At 46.5% G+C, this 15,057-nt stretch overlaps 2 long non-coding RNA genes across 2 annotated transcripts; both read right to left on the bottom strand.

The window, feature by feature from the left end:
• Nucleotides 1-257: 257 nt before the first annotated feature.
• LOC144898332 (uncharacterized) lies at nt 258-2,192 on the bottom strand. The gene is made up of 2 exons (XR_013627237.1): nt 1,417-2,192; nt 258-1,347 (listed from the first exon to the last, which is right to left on the bottom strand). It is a non-coding gene; the product is annotated as an uncharacterized LOC144898332 (long non-coding RNA).
• Nucleotides 2,193-11,316: 9,124 nt separating this feature from the next.
• LOC144898331 (uncharacterized) lies at nt 11,317-14,568 on the bottom strand. The gene is made up of 3 exons (XR_013627236.1): nt 14,500-14,568; nt 12,150-14,039; nt 11,317-12,067 (listed from the first exon to the last, which is right to left on the bottom strand). It is a non-coding gene; the product is annotated as an uncharacterized LOC144898331 (long non-coding RNA).
• Nucleotides 14,569-15,057: the final 489 nt, after the last annotated feature.

Raw genomic sequence — 15,057 nt, 5'->3', positions numbered from 1 at the left:
GTAAAAGTTCACTATTGGCATTCATCCCACTCTACTGTCTAGCAATGTGTTTAGCAGTTGAAATATGCATGTGCTGGAAATGGTGTGTTCCTAACGTCCGAGTGTACTCGGAAGATGAAAACTTGAGCTTCGTTGTCCTTCACATTGTCCCGGAACACATTGGGAGCGTTGTCTCCGTCAAAGGCAATATTAGCGACATCTGGTGGAAGAAGGAAGGCAAAGCAATCTCGCTACAACGAGTGAAAGACAGATCGCCATTACAAACAAAAATGCTTTAATTAGTTCATGTCATTAACAGTTCAATTGCTTGGTGGTCATTATATGCACAAGTTAGCGCCAAAATAACCAGTCCGTTTCAATGCGCGCTGTGACATAAGATGCTCATGACGTCAGCGGTCACGTGATGAAATGGTCACCATTTGGAAGCAGTGTGACTCAGGAAGACTTGACACACTTCGAGGCTTCGGGCTCATTTCACCATCTCTACTAAAAACAAATAGTTGATGGAAAAGCAGAAATCATGAAAATAATGCGTGTAACATCTATTCGCCTTCTTACAGTGTGCATGTTCATCGTTTCGTCGCATGCTTGAGCTTCATGGCCAATTTTTACACGGATTTACGCACCACATTTCCCAAAACGGTGGAAACTTTGGGTCTTGGGAGTTAACTCGGAGTTATGAGGGTGTTAGCGGAGCAATGCTGTCACCTAGTGGCGTTATGGCAGTACTGCAGTGATTTCAAATTGTCACTTTGTTCCAACGATTGAGGGAAGGTTGTCATGTAGCTATGATACCTATTAAGTATCCTCCCTGCTGCGTTAGGAACCTTGGGGGCTGGTCTACAATTGGGTGTGGAGGGGGTGAGGGGTTTCCTTGGGGCTACTCCTTTGCCCTCGGCATGGTTCTGGCTCGGTCACCCTTCTATTTTAACCGCACTAGATACAGGCACGGGACCCACCATAGCCCAGCTGTCCTCCACCTTGAACTACTTGACCAACCCATATATTCATACCGTATATAAACCACATAGAGGCCAGCCCTTTGGAGTGGGTCTCTTTAGTTGACTTATTTTTTATTGCATAATATACACAATGCCATTTCATCACACACATGGGTGAGGCGGGCTTGGCTGGGGTTCCAAGCAGCAATTGAAGACAAGGACAATCCTCCATGTCCAAAGCAGGGATGTCAGAGAGCGGGCGGCAGCAAAGATACGTCCAACAGTTGAGAGTCAGTGAAAGGGCTGCTGGAGTACACGACATCCTCGTCTGAGTTTGCAGCAGAGTCGTACAGCATGGGGTCCACGTCGAGATCCAAATGAGTCTCTAGGGTGTCATCGCTCAGTCCTGAACCAACCACAAGAAAGACAGAGGAAGCAAAGTGCACAGTACGGGTCAAAGGTCACAACAACTAACCTTACATGAGACGTCAACACACGTTTGTCTCCATGAAGGTACAGTGCATCCGGAAAGTATTCACAGCGCTTCACTTTTTCTACATTTTGTCATGTTACATTCATGTTTTGAATATATTAAAAATAGAAAACCAAAAAAATCACATTTACATAAGTATTCACAGATCTTTCTACAGCTCAATTGGAGTCCACCTGCAGTAAATTCAGTTGATTGGACATGATTTGGAAATACAATAACTGTCTATATAAGGTCCCACAGTTGACTGTGCATGTCAGAGCACAAACGCCAAGCATGAAGTCAAAAGAACTGTCTGTAGACCTGCGAGACAGGATTGTCTTGAGGCACAAATCTGGGGAAGGATACAGAAACATTTCTGCTGCTTTGAAGGTCCCAATGAGCACAGTGGCCCCCATTATTCGACTAGTCAGGATAGAAGGAAAAATGAATGCAGCAATATATAGAGATATCCTGGATGAAAATATTGTGGGACCTTATATAGACAGTTATTATATTTTCCAAATCATGTCCAATCAACTGAATTTACTGCAGGTGGACTCCAATTACGCTGTAGAAAGATCTCAAGGATGATCAGTGGAAAAAAGATGCACCTGAGCTCAATTTTGAGCTTCATGGCAAAGGCTGTGACTACTTATGTAAATGTGATTTTTTGTTTTCTATTTTTAATAAATTCAAAAAAGTAAAAAAAAAACTTTTTCACATTGTCATAATGGAGTATTTTGAGGTAAGAGATTAAATTAATACAATTGGGAATGAGGCTGTAACTTGACAAAATGTGGAAAAAGTGAAGCGCTGTGAATACTTTCCGGATGTACTGTATGTGCCCTGGGATTGGCTGGCCACCGGTCCAGGGTGTACCCCGCCTCTCGCCCCAAATCAGGCTCCAGCATACCCCCACCCTAGTGAGGATAAGAGACATAGAAAATGAATGAATAACTAAACCATGTTGGTGTCATTCAACAGCTGTACTGTAATCTTACCTTGTCTAAGCTGTTGGGACCAAATTCTTGAGCGTCAACATCCTTCAGTATTCTGTTAAATGGATGGAGAATGCTGCACATGTAATTCATGTGGCAGCCAGAATATCTGTATTCATTAGTGCAGTCCAAAAAAGGAAAAGCAAGGCGATGGGGGCAGAAGGCATACCATGGAGCAGTCCAGAGACAAAAGAACTCCCAAAAACAGCTGGAGGAGGTCGCGGTCCACTGGGCAGTACACTGAAAAAAAATTTGGAGTGCCATTTACTTGAGAAAAGCTAGGTAACAATTTGCACGCACAATTCCCAAGCAACTTTTCCTTGGGAAATACTCTGGTCAAATTTACTTTTTTTGAATGAAAAAGGTACTCTTTGCTAGTAAATTTGACCCCAAACTACCTTTGAATCTACTTCAAAATCCATATAAATGTACTCGCTTTTCAGGATTGTTTAACTAGTTTTCCCTGACTTTATTTGAATATGATTGTGTAGTATTTTTTTAAGATGGCCTTCTTTGAATGAAATGATCTTAACACATCTTCTACAAAACATTATTTCAAACCAGAACAGCTTCACTGCATTTGTACTAAAGCTGTATTTACTTCCAGATGACGGTGCACAAAAACGCAACACAGCCACAGGTTGAGGTACCTGTGAAATTAATTCAACATTTCATAACTAAACCAAAGACCTGGGATTTATTCCCTTAATTGGGAATCGTATTATTAGAATGATTATTTTTTGACTTCCACTTTCCTCATGCAGGTATGGACTTCCCACACTAGTGTGCCAGTCGCCTCCTTCTGGACTTTTGGTGTCTACTATACACTCAATTGGAGTCCACCTGCAGTAAATTCAGTTGATTGGACATGATTTGGAAATATAATAACCTTTTTCACATTGTCATAATGGAGTATTTTGAGCTAAGAGATTAAATTAATACAATTGGGAATGAGGCTGTAACTTGACAAAATGTGGAAAAAGTGAAGCGCTGTGAATACTTTCCGGATGCGCTGTATGTGCCCTGGGATTGGCTGGCCACCGGTCCAGGGTGTACCCCGCCTCTCGCCCCAAATCAGGCTCCAGCATACCCCCACCCTAGTGAGGATAAGAGACATAGAAAATGAATGAATAACTAAACCATGTTGGTGTCATTCAACAGCTGTACTGTAATCTTACCTTGTCTAAGCTGTTGGGACCAAATTCTTGAGCGTCAACATCCTTCAGTATTCTGTTAAATGGATGGTCAAATTTATATCTGGCCCTAACGAGCCCTAGCCAGCCCTAAAGAGCCCTGGCCCCAACTCGCCCTAGCCAGCCCTGGCCCCAACTCGCCCTAGCCCCAACTCGCCCTAGCCAGCCCTGGCCCCAACTCGCCCTAACTCGCCCTAGCCAGCCCTAAAGAGCCCTGGCCCCAACTCGCCCTAGCCAGCCCTGGCCCCAACTCGCCCTAGCCAGCCCTAACTCGGCCCTAAAACCCTCCTCCAACCATAGCCCTAAAACCCTAACCCAAACATTCAAACGAGATCTATGTTGACTACTTACCCAACGGCGCAGCGCAGACTACTCATGTTTCCTTCGGTTAGCTGGTCCGTTGATACCACCATTCTCTGCCAGTCTGTCTTCTTCCTCTTTTGTTTCAACGCTCCAAGGCGTATTACTGCCCTCCACAGGTTGGGCACAAGTGTAAGAAGGCTGGGGGGGCTGGGGCGAGGGAGTGGGGGGCTGGGGTGTGGGACGGGGGAGGCTGGGCCTAAATGTAGAAGGCTGGGGGGCTCGGGGACTGGGGTGTGGAAGGCTGGGCCCAAATGAGGAAGGCAGGGGGTGAGGGAGGGGGGAGGCTGCTATTTCTACTTGCTATGTACTGCCAACTAGGGGTCACTTTAAAGTAATGCTATTCTACTCGGTAAATACCACCATCTCGTGGTCACTTTAATGGACTGCTGCTTCCAACAATGCAATCTCAATGGGCGACGTTTTTCGCCAGTAACTCCCCAACGAAAGGTCGTATAAACATAGAACCGACTTCTGCCTACACAAATTCAGCTGCAAGCTTTCCGTTGAGACCCCCAAGCCAAACAAACTTGGGTGCCCTCATTCCATCCCAAGACCTGCAAAACATCCTTACCGCCAAAGGACAAAACCCCTGAGACTCCAGCGCTACCCCCTGGGTCAGCACCCAGCGCAAACGCACGAGGAAAGAGAAAAACCTTGACCAAGGTCAGCCACCGGGAGAGGAATCCGGCGATTACGGTGACCAGCTGTCCCTGCTCTTGGATCTGATGGCGCGAGGGGAATCGGTTCCCTCCACTCCCCCACCAACCCGGGCCACAGAGGCCCTTCGGCGTTGGGAGTCAGAATTCGCTTTCTGTTGAGAACCCTAAGAAATTGAAAAATAGAATCCAGGAATCTGAACCTGTAAAACCTGTAAAACCTCATCCCAAGACCTGCAAAACATGCTTACCGCCGAAGGACAAAACCCCTGAGACTCCAGCGCTACCGCACGAGTAAAGAGAAAAACCTCGACCAAGGTCAGCCACCGGGAGAGGAATCCGACCATTACGGTGACCAGCTGTCCCTGCTCTTGGATCTGATGGCGCGAGGGGAATTGGTTCCCCCCACTCCCCCACCAACCCGGGCCACAGAGGCCCTTCGGCGTTGGGAGTCAGAATTCGCTTTCCGTTGAGAACCCTAAGAAATTGAAACCTGTGAAACCTGTGAAACCTGTGAAACCTGTGAAACCTGTGAAACCTGTGAAACCTGTGAAACCTGTGAAACCTGTGAAACCTGTGAAACCTGTGAAACCTGTGAAACCTGTGAAACCTGTGAAACCTGTGAAACCTGTGAAACCTGTGAAACCTGTGAAACCTGTAAAACCTGTGAAACCTGTGAAACCTGTGAAACCTGTAAAACCTGTAAAACCTGTAAAACCTGTAAAACCTGTAAAACCTGTAAAACCTGTAAAACCTGTAAAACCTTATCCCAAGACCTGCAAAACATCCTTACCGCCGAAGGACAAAACCCCTGAGACTCCAGCGCTACCGCACGAGTAAAGAGAAAAACCTCGACCAAGGTCAGCCACCGGGAGAGGAATCCGACGATTACGGTGACCAGCTGTCCCTGCTCTTGGATCTGATGGCGCGAGGGGAATCGGTTCCCCCCACTCCCCCACCAACCCAGGCCACAGAGGCCCTTCGGCGTTGGGAGTCAGAATTCGCTTTCCGTTGAGAACCCTAGAGAAATTGAAAAATAGAATCCAGGAATATGAACCCTGTGAACCCTGTAAAACCTGTAAAACCTGTAAATCCTCATCCCAAGACCTGCAAAACATCCTTACCGCCGAAGGACAAAACCCCTGAGACTCCAGCGCTACCGCACGAGGAAAGAGAAAAACCTCGACCAAGGTCAGCCACCGGGAGAGGAATCCGACGATTACGGTGACCAGCTGTCCCTGCTCTTGGATCTGATGGCGCGAGGGGAATCGGTTCCCCCCACTCCCCCACCAACCCAGGCCACAGAGGCCCTTCGGCATTGGGAGTCAGAATTCGCTTTCCGTTGAGAACCCTAGAGAAATTGAAAAATAGAATCCAGGAATATGAACCTGAATATGAACCGACATTGCTTCAAACAATATTATGTGTGTTAGCCTGTTAAACTATTCAATCTGCAACATTTTACACACACACTGAATGTTGAACCTGAATTTGCCAACAAATAGTTTAACGTCTGTCACCCCCTTGTGACAGCTCTTAGTTTTCCTCAGTTCCTCGTTCATGCCCTTGTTTTGTATTTCCTTCCTGTGTTGCTCTGCTGTGTTTTCAGTTGATGTCCATTATCTCCCGCACCTGTTTCTCATTATTTGTGATGCCTATTTGGTTCAGGTGCGCGCTCCTTTCTTTGTTGGGTCATTGATGTTGTTTTCTCTGTTGAACATGCTAGTGCGTTGGTCTGCTGCATAGTATCAACAATAAATGCCTTTTTACCTGCTATTGGGTCCTCATCTCTGCATCCTGGGGTCGTGCCGTAAAGCTCCCAAGCCGGAATGTGACAACCTCTCTGTGCTAACCACAAAAAAGAAAAATAATTATCTAACCAGATCATTTAACTTTGAGACAGACAACATGTGGTGCTAAAGTTAGCTTTCTGCTTGTTTAAAGCATCGGCAGCTTACCGGAGCAAAGGTAGCTTAACACACAGCCAGTGCAATCCTAGCCTCAAGAGGCTGACACTGCACTTCCTGCAAGCCCTCCAAAATGCACGCCAGGTCCTCAACAACCAACCCCGCTGCAAATTAAAACAACCATGGCTGCGGTCACATGATGCACCGTCACCGGTACACGCCCAGTAATTTTATGCCTACCTTTCACATACGCTGCTGATGGCACGACAGACCAGAGCCCGCCACCGGAGCGCGCCAACACAGCCTCGACAGGTGAACAGCAAGGAACAATGAGCGCCCCGGTGACGCCAAGACCCATCAATAACCCTGGCACCGCCTCGCAATCGAGCCCCAACAGCTGATGCCAATTCAGGTGGAAGCGCAACAACGCTCAACCTACCAAAAATGCTGCACATGTAATTCATGTGGCAGCAAGAATATCTGTATTCATTAGTGCAGTTCATTAGTGGAGTGGAGTATTTTGAGGTAAGAGATTAAATTAATACAATTTGGAATGAGGCTGTAACTTGACAAAATGTGGAAAAAGTGAAGCGCTGTGAATACTTTCCGGATGCACTGTATGTGCCCTGGGATTGGCTGGCCACCGGTCCAGGGTGTACCCCGCCTCTCGCCCCAAATCAGGCTCCAGCATACCCCAACCCTAGTGAGGATAAGACATAGAAAAGAGTTTCTACCGGAGTGTCCACCAAACTTGACCTAAGAACCCAATGTAGCATGAAAACCAAATAAGACCTGAGACTAGTGTGCTTGGATATACGCAGCGCTCACTTTTGCATCACATCTGCCTCCCGTTTCTGCTGCTCAGTCGAGCGGTCGGAGTCTTTGGAAGTGAATTTAGCCTCATGATCACCACGAGGACATTTGCTCGGAATCAGCATCTGCAACAATTGCATGTGAAGTCTGGTGCGAGTTAAGACTAGAATGAGAGATCGCCTACCTTGAGTTCAGCTCGAAGAAGAATCTGACTCTCTGGGGAGGCGCCATCCAGATGGAACCACTGATCCAGGACCAGTTCTGGTTCCGAGAGCAGCTCTCTGATTGGGACGACTAAGGAACCCATGGGCAACGTCCAGCTGTGAGAGAGCTGGAGAAACAAAGTGTAAAGGTAGTAATACAAGTCAAGTTTGTTGATATCACATGGTGGAAATACTAAAAATAATATTGTTAACTTACCTTGACAACAACATTCTCTTCTCTAGGGTCATGAACCAGGAAGCAGAACGCCTCATTCCACTGAGGTGATGTCGTGCGATCACACACCTACAGCAAAGATGGACGTGTTAGTCCCGGATGCCAATACCCTGGTTATTATTTGGCTAGTTGCCACGCTTAGTAGTCTCACAGTAGTTTTGTGGGATGTTTTTCCAAGAAGCATATCCGCTCCCACTTTTGGCTCTTTTCCACTCTTTTCCACCTGTTGACACGCCACATGGGTCATAATAAAACACAGATCATGCCTCCTCAGTACCTCCTCGACTCACTTACTGGTAAACCATCTGCTTGTTCGATGAAGACAAACAAAAGTCCCACAGATGGAACGGCTTTGTTCTGGTAGGACTGCCTGGAGTAGAACTTGAGAATCTGAAGAGAATGGTTCGATATTAGTATTTTTTATAGTTGAATGAAGCATTAGTACGCTTTTTCTTCTTCTGGAAGCACCCCCCTTATCCAGTTGGTCTGCCTCCGAGGCTGTTGGAAGCCATTCCAGGATCAGGTGAACGCGACCTGACTTGACATCACTGAGCGTGTACTGATACACTGATACATAAAACACACACAATCCTTTGAATGCTTGAACAATTCAATGACAATAATATAAGCCGTTTCCATACCTGATCCGTGTACTGAGAATCAATTATGTCCTTCAGTTTGACCTTCAGCCTGCATGTTGAGAAACATGACAATTATTTCAACCACTTGATAATGGAATGGATTTCTTTTCTCTAATTCATGTTTATTTTTATTTATTTACACTGCAATATTTGATATTTATACATATATATTTAATATCATTTGCGTTCTACATGAATGTTCTAAATGATTCCAACCATATCAAATTCTACAACCTGTCTTTAATATACTGTAAGTGTGTGACATAATTTTTCTTGTGAATCGGACAATAAAGTGTAGATAAAGGAGGATGGCGGTGCTCTTCTCAATACTGGCATCGCTGCGCTGGAGGTAGTAAGCAGTATTATCAAGCAGTTGCAGTATGTGACAGTATCGATAATAACAACACTACTAATGTGTACTGGAAGCAGTACCTTCCCATAAAGTCATCCTTCATGTCCATGTCTTTATCAAACACCTCCAGATGTAACCTGATGGAGCAACAAAACTCATCATTTATCATCTGGTACATGTATTCATAATGTGACGAGTTGCTACTTTACTGTGGCCAGCAAGCTTTCTACAAATGGATTAAGGATTAAATATTCTAAAACAAAAGATGCAGATTGGGCATTGATACTTTTATGTTGAAAGAACTCAATTGTACATCAATAACTCCTGTAACCACAAATCTCACTCTCTCAATTTCTGCGGCAGTTTTTCCTTGTGTATGGAAGGCATCAGCTGTCATTCAATATATAAGAACGTAGATCCTTGTCCGTTTCCAATTTCAAACCAATCTTCGACTTGAAAAAAGGTTTTGACACTGTAAAGCATAGAATAACCTAAACCATGTTGGTGTCATTCAACAGCTGTACTGTAATCTTACCTTGTCTAAGCTGTTGGGACCAAATTCTTGAGCGTCAACATCCTTCAGTATTCTGTTAAATGGATGGTCAAATTTATATCTGGCCCTAACGAGCCCTAGCCAGCCCTAAAGAGCCCTGGCCCCAACTCGCCCTAGCCAGCCCTGGCCCCAACTCGCCCTAGCCCCAACTCGCCCTAGCCAGCCCTGGCCCCAACTCGCCCTAACTCGCCCTAGCCAGCCCTAAAGAGCCCTGGCCCCAACTCGCCCTAGCCAGCCCTAACTCGGCCCTAAAACCCTCCTCCAACCATAGCCCTAAAACCCTAACCCAAACATTCAAACGAGATCTATGTTGACTACTTACCCAACGGCGCAGCGCAGACTACTCATGTTTCCTTCGGTTAGCTGGTCCGTTGATACCACCATTCTCTGCCAGTCTGTCTTCTTCCTCTTTTGTTTCAACGCTCCAAGGCGTATTACTGCCCTCCACAGGTTGGGCACAAGTGTAAGAAGGCTGGGGGGGCTGGGGCGAGGGAGTGGGGGGCTGGGGTGTGGGACGGGTGAGGCTGGGCCTAAATGTAGAAGGCTGGGGGGCTCGGGGACTGGGGTGTGGAAGGCTGGGCCCAAATGAGGAAGGCAGGGGGTGAGGGAGGGGGGAGGCTGCTATTTCTACTTGCTATGTACTGCCAACTAGGGGTCACTTTAAAGTAATGCTATTCTACTCGGTAAATACCACCATCTCGTGGTCACTTTAATGGACTGCTGCTTCCAACAATGCAATCTCAATGGGCGACGTTTTTCGCCAGTAACTCCCCAACGAAAGGTCGTATAAACATAGAACCGACTTCTGCCTACACAAATTCAGCTGCAAGCTTTCCGTTGAGACCCCCAAGCCAAACAAACTTGGGTGCCCTCATTCCATCCCAAGACCTGCAAAACATCCTTACCGCCAAAGGACAAAACCCCTGAGACTCCAGCGCTACCCCCTGGGTCAGCACCCAGCGCAAACGCACGAGGAAAGAGAAAAACCTTGACCAAGGTCAGCCACCGGGAGAGGAATCCGGCGATTACGGTGACCAGCTGTCCCTGCTCTTGGATCTGATGGCGCGAGGGGAATCGGTTCCCCCCACTCCCCCACCAACCCGGGCCACAGAGGCCCTTCGGCGTTGGGAGTCAGAATTCGCTTTCTGTTGAGAACCCTAAGAAATTGAAAAATAGAATCCAGGAATATGAACCTGTAAAACCTGTAAAACCTCATCCCAAGACCTGCAAAACATGCTTACCGCCGAAGGACAAAACCCCTGAGACTCCAGCGCTACCGCACGAGTAAAGAGAAAAACCTCGACCAAGGTCAGCCACCGGGAGAGGAATCCGACCATTACGGTGACCAGCTGTCCCTGCTCTTGGATCTGATGGCGCGAGGGGAATTGGTTCCCCCCACTCCCCCACCAACCCGGGCCACAGAGGCCCTTCGGCGTTGGGAGTCAGAATTCGCTTTCCGTTGAGAACCCTAAGAAAGTGAAACCTGTGAAACCTGTGAAACCTGTGAAAACCTGTGAAAACCTGTGAAAACCTGTGAAAACCTGTGAAAACCTGTGAAAACCTGTGAAAACCTGTGAAAACCTGTGAAACCTGTAAAACCTGTAAATCCTTATCCCAAGACCTGCAAAACATCCTTACCGCCGAAGGACAAAACCCCTGAGACTCCAGCGCTACCGCACGAGTAAAGAGAAAAACCTCGACCAAGGTCAGCCACCGGGAGAGGAATCCGACGATTACGGTGACCAGCTGTCCCTGCTCTTGGATCTGATGGCGCGAGGGGAATCGGTTCCCCCCACTCCCCCACCAACCCAGGCCACAGAGGCCCTTCGGCGTTGGGAGTCAGAATTCGCTTTCCGTTGAGAACCCTAGAGAAATTGAAAAATAGAATCCAGGAATATGAACCTGTAAAACCACCCGCACAAAACGAAGATCCGCCACCGACAAACCCTGACATCCAAGGATTGGAACAAGATTTGGAGGAACCCTCCACCTCTGGGACGCCGGAAGGCCATCCATCCCAACCACTTCTCTTCGTTCTCGGCTCGATCCAACAGTTGCCGGGGCCTGCCTGGATGCCGGTATCCAAACAGAACCAGAGGTATCCTCATCCCAAGACCTGCAAGACCTGCAAAACATCCTTACCGCCGAAGGACAAAACCCCTGAGACTCCAGCGCTACCCCCTGGGTCAGCACCCAGCGCAAACGCACGAGGAAAGAGAAAAACCTCGACCAAGGTCAGCCACCGGGAGAGGAATCCGACGATTACGGTGACCAGCTGTCCCTGCTCTTGGATCAGATGGCGCGAGGGGAATCGGTTACCCCCCGGTCCCCTACCAACTCGGACCACATAGGCCCTTTGCTGTTGGGAGTCAGAATTTGCTTGACGACGCCCCACTACTTACGCCACCAAGGGAGTCACCTGCGGAAAAAGGCCAATGGGAAGATATACTGGCGGACATCAGCTTCGACAGTTCTATGTCCGGCTCAATCGGCGGGAGCCAAAAGCAACTGGTCCAGCGTCATCGGCACACCACCAGGAAAATGGTTGATTGGCAACTTGCCGTGCGGAAGAGATTCGTCATCCTGGGAGATTCCAGTTTCCACCAAATGACTTCCCAGACCTGCAGGTGGACAGCTTTCCGGGGGACACCTTCAGGAATGCCAAGGATCTTCTTGCCAACGCAATCGTTCCCACAAAGGTGGAAAAACTGGTGTTGTCCTTCGGGATCAACAGAAGAACCTGGAAGCACAAACACCCCACCTTTGCTAACTTGTGACTATTGTCAGGAGAAGACAGCATGAACATTTCAGTGCATCCTAACCCTTCCATTGGTTAAGACGGGGAGAAGAACCCAGAGTTGAAGCTGCAGATACTGTTTTTGCCCCACAGGCCTGGTGTGAGTGGAGAGCGCTAGCAAGGCTGGCCTTCATCCAGCCTGTAGAAGACAGCACAAACACTTCAGTTCATCCTAACCCCTGACTCCAACCCCGGACCCTAACCCTGGTTGTCAACGGGGGATCATCACTTGTGGTTAATACAAAAATATATATAATTATATTATATATTTATAGATATATAAATACAAAAATAGGGGTCACTGTAATCTACTGCTGTTTCTACTTGGTATGTACCGCCAACTAGTGGTCATCATGCACGTCACATGGCCTACTACAATTTGAGCTTGCAAGTGCAGTAATATCAGAACTGAAAATGACAGATGAGCACAAACTGACAACATGTACATTGTGCAAATGTGGCAAACTAATACATTTCAATGACTCGCGTGGCAAAGAACACTTTCTGGCAGTGTGATCTGGACAATTCTAAATGGGACAGGAAGACAATGGTTGAGAGAAGTTAACAAGGGACACTTCCTATAATTATTGTTTTTGCACAGGTAAATGCTTTGTGGTCAACATTCACCCACCAACTGTAAAATACAATTTCAGGTCAAATTCACAATTTTAGCACAAACTATATACTAGCTATGACTGTACAGCCAGCATAGATGTTCAACAATGGGTGACTTTTTCTCTCCTAAGACTCCTAACTCTCTTCTAAGTTATGACATATGCACTCACACACATCAACTGATGAGATGATAATTAAACTCATTGAATCCCTGAAAGCAACACATCAAGCTGTTGAGTAACACTATCATAAACAAGACCAAAAAAAATGTCCCTACTTAAATGACTGGGGTCAATATCTGGCACCATAGTACTACTGCACCTTTGTTTATTTAACTAACTAAACCAGGTTTAACTAACTATAAACGTTAGCTAAACCATTTGTTAGCTAGAAGGTTAGCCAAAACACTTGTTAGCTAGAACATTAGCACAGTTCAAACAGGCACTTTTGCAAATTTACCATTGGCTTAGCTCACAATACGTCTGTGGTAATGTTGGTTTAATACGAGAATATTACATGATAGAGATAAAGACATGCTACTCACCAGTGACGAAAGCGCACTGCTGCCGTCGGCGGGGTTTGAAAGAAATTCAAAATAAAAGCGCGCGCGCTAAAAATGTACAATAACGTCATACCATTTGTCAACAACATTCCAGCACATGAGGAGCAAATTGCCAGCACATGTCAACAACAACAAAATATAATCATTCACAAAAACAGGACTGGGGCTGCTCTTGGATCAGCTCACCTTGTACAGTATCTACAGTTAATGTCTATAGATACCGTGTTATTAGGAAAATATAGCCAGCCGAAAGCATGTTGATTGTGAGTATGCTCAAAGACAATGTCACTAGAAAAGTCTGATGCAAGACTCCCTTGGTGCACTCTACTTTTATGGCGTTCAATGAAGAGTAGACATTTGTGCTAACTCTAGCACCATGTGTTGTGTCTATTTAAAAGTTAAATGATCTGGTTAGATAATTATTTTATATACTATACCTCTGTCTCGTTCTTTTTTAAGTGTGATCTTATGTGACTGAGGAGTACAGACTGAAAATGGTTGCTCAGATGTGCATAAAGGACACTAAAAAGTCACAATTAAGTATGATATCTTGACAGGTGACTACTCAGTGCACCAAGTGTCTGAAATGTGCACATGCAATCATCATGGAGGCATGGGAGGGGGCTCATTTTTGAAAAGTGGTTGTGCTGCAATCTACAGTGTTTAAATAGATGTTCTAGTGGTAAAAAAAAAAGCTGAACAGAACTTACAGTGCCGAGTCACGTTCGTTGCAGCAACCTGAAAACACATACACAAAATATTAGACAGGGCACCACTTTTGAAGTTTAAACCTCTGTCAGAGCTAGCAAAGTACAACAGAACACACCGACATTGCTTCAAACAATATTATGTGTGTTAGCCTGTTAAACTATTCAATCTGCAACATTTTACACACACACACTGAATGTTGAACCTGAATTTGCCAACAAATAGTTTAACGTCTGTCACCCCCTTGTGACAGCTCTTAGTTTTCCTCAGTTCCTCGTTCATGCCCTTGTTTTGTATTTCCTTCCTGTGTTGCTCTGCTGTGTTTTCAGTTGATGTCCATTATCTCCCGCACCTGTTTCTCATTATTTGTGATGCCTATTTGGTTCAGGTGCGCGCTCCTTTCTTTGTTGGGTCATTGATGTTGTTTTCTCTGTTGAACATGCTAGTGCGTTGGTCTGCTGCATAGTATCAACAATAAATGCCTTTTTACCTGCTATTGGGTCCTCATCTCTGCATCCTGGGGTCGTGCCGTAAAGCTCCCAAGCCGGAACGTGACAACCTCTCTGTGCTAACCACAAAAAAGAAAATTAATTATCTAACCAGATCATTTAACTTTGAGACAGACAACATGTGGTGCTAAAGTTAGCTTTCTGCTTGTTTAAAGCATCGGCAGCTTACCGGAGCAAAGGTAGCTTAACACACAGCCAGTGCAATCCTAGCCTCAAGAGGCTGACACTGCACTTCCTGCAAGCCCTCCAAAATGCACGCCAGGTCCTCAACAACCAACCCCGCTGCAAATTAAAACAACCATGGCTGCGGTCACATGATGCACCGTCACCGGTACACGCCCAGTAATTTTATGCCTACCTTTCACATACGCTGCTGATGGCACGACAGACCAGAGCCCGCCACCGGAGCGCGCCAACACAGCCTCGACAGGTGAACAGCAAGGAACAATGAGCGCCCCGGTGACGCCAAGACCCATCAATAACCCTGGCACCGCCTCGCAATCGAGCCCCAACAGCTGATGCCAATTCAGGTGGAAGCG

This window comes from Doryrhamphus excisus, linkage group LG4, assembly GCF_037039965.1.
Source record: "Doryrhamphus excisus strain RoL-2023G ecotype Guam linkage group LG4, RoL_Dexc_Guam_v1.1, whole genome shotgun sequence".
NCBI classification, from domain to species: Eukaryota; Metazoa; Chordata; class Actinopteri; order Syngnathiformes; family Syngnathidae; genus Doryrhamphus; species Doryrhamphus excisus.
Note: the sequence above shows the minus strand (reverse complement) of the source record. Positions and strands in the feature narration are given on the sequence as shown.